At 35.6% G+C, this 2,265-nt stretch overlaps 1 non-coding gene across 1 annotated transcript; it reads right to left on the bottom strand.

Annotated features, from left to right (window-relative positions):
- Positions 1-1,920: 1,920 nt before the first annotated feature.
- On the bottom strand, positions 1,921-2,055 carry LOC118968194 (small nucleolar RNA SNORA52). The gene has a single exon (XR_005055723.1). It is a non-coding gene; the product is annotated as a small nucleolar RNA SNORA52 (small nucleolar RNA).
- Between the last annotated feature and the right edge of the window lie 210 nt (positions 2,056-2,265).

Raw genomic sequence — 2,265 nt, 5'->3', positions numbered from 1 at the left:
AGTTTAACATAGTATCCTCTGCACCTATCTTTCATTTGAGTAACTCTTAATATTTTGCCATATTTGCTTCCGAGATTTTGCTATTTTTAAGGAACTGAAGCATTACATATAGAGTTCGCTACCACTCCTTCTGCTGTGTAACCCTCACTAGTGTTGTTTCCTTCCCTCCCTTCTCCAGAGATAACCAGTCTTCTGAATTTCCATGATGTCTTCATAGCATCCACAAATAATATCTAAAATTGTTGTTTGGGCTTTTTATTTACTCGTTAAGTTACATCATGTGCATATTATACTTAAGATGCTTTGAAATTTATGTTTTCAAGTTTTTCCATGGTGATATATGTACTTCTAGTTCATTTTTTTAAAAAAGTTCCTGCATGGTATTCCATTGTACAGTTCGATTGCAATTTATTTATCCAGTGTATGAAGTTGTGGTAGCTTTTTGCTAATACAGACAGAGGGACAATGAGCATTCCTGTTTATCCCTCTTTGGGCAAGGGTATGAGAATTGAGTATGGTGTGTACCCAGAGTGGACTGGTGGGATTGAAGAATTTGTTCACCATTGATTTTACTAACAATGTTCTTCAAAGTGGTTGTATCCAATTTACACTCTCACCAGCAGTGTGTATAAGTTCCTATGTTTGTGCGTCTTTGGCAACACTTGGCATTATCAGTTTTTAAAATTCTTCCTAACCTGAAGAATATAAAGTGGTCTCTCAGGGTCATTTTAATATTCATTTTCCTGCTGATGAGTTTGGGGACTCTTTCCACATGCTCTTGACCATTCTCTGAATTTCCTATTAAAATCCTTTGCTGATTTTTCCACTTGGGTTGTTTCTCATTTCTTCTTGCATTTATAAGACTTCTTAATATCGTTTGAAAACTAATTCTAAAGTCTGTGGCTTTGTTTTTGCTGTGGTTATAGTCTTTTTTTTTTTCTTTTGGTACCAAAGTTTTGTAAAAAATAAGTTGTCCTATTTGTGTCTCATTTGAGAAATCTTTTCTACCCAGTGCCATAGAGATAATCCTATTTTCTTCTAAGAGCTTTAAAATTTTGTTTCAACATTTAGGCCTCAATCTGTCTAGAATTCATTTTTGTGTCTGCTCTATAGTAAGGATTTAAGTATTTTCTCCCATTTGGATACCTAATTCTACCAGCACCACCTTCGAAGAGCCCAGCCATCTTCTTTTCACTCATCTGTAATGTCCCCTTTGCCACGTATTGGTTTCATGTGGCATGGGTCAGGTTTTGGCCTCTGTTCTGTTCTACTGGTCTCTTTGTTTCTCCCTGCACAAATACCTTGCTATGTTAACTATAATATTGTTACAACATTTGGAAGGGCAAATCCTGTTACATTGTCCTTCAGATATTTCTTAGCCTGTGTTCTTTATCAAGTTTGATAAGAACAGCTTTTGGATTTTTACTGAAGTTACATTATGGATTACAAGTTATAAATTAATTTGGGGGTAAATGACAACTTCATAATATTGAGCCTTCCCATTTCTACACAGGTTGTATTTCTCCATTTTTGGATATAGGTCTTCTTCTTATGTCCTTCAATAATGGTTAGATATTTTCTCTGAAAAAGATTTTGAATGTGTTTTGTTAGATTTATTCTTAAGCATCTCAGAGCTTATGTTGCTATTGAAAATGGCATTTTTTTTCTAATTGGTATTCTACTGTCTAGGAGTATTATGAGGTTTTTGTATTTTCATATTCAGACACCACTCTGAACTCTTTTAAATACAACATTTTGTCCAAAGATTCTCTTGGATTTTTCTCTGTGGATATCATATTTTCTGCAAATAAAGGCCCTTGGCTTCTTCCTTTTTAATTCTTATACCTCTCAATTTCTTTTTCTTATTTTTATTGTATTGTCTAGACCGTCTACTACGATGATCCCTCCAGCTCTCCACCCCCATGTCTAGAAGCACCCATTGCAGGGTCCCAGTGAAGCCCTGCTCACTCTTCTGGTGAGGCTTCTAAGGGTGCTCTGGTCCACAAGTGACACCTTGCAGGCTACAATCTGGCTGACAGGGTTTGGGCTGGACCACAATGTGATGTTAAATAGAAGTAGTGACAGAGGCTTTCATTTCTTGTTTCTGGTCTCAGAGAGAAGGCTTCCACATTTTGATTATTTTTCCTGTACATTTTAATAGAAAATTGTCATCTGCTTAAGGAAATTGGCAGCTAGTTTAGTTTCCTGAATTATTATTACTATTACTGACATGTTGAATGTTATTGAATGCCTTTTTTGCTTTTA

The sequence above is a fragment of the Manis javanica genome, chromosome 4 (genome assembly GCF_040802235.1).
Source record: "Manis javanica isolate MJ-LG chromosome 4, MJ_LKY, whole genome shotgun sequence".
In the NCBI taxonomy this organism is placed as follows: Eukaryota; Metazoa; Chordata; class Mammalia; order Pholidota; family Manidae; genus Manis; species Manis javanica.
Note: the sequence above shows the minus strand (reverse complement) of the source record. Positions and strands in the feature narration are given on the sequence as shown.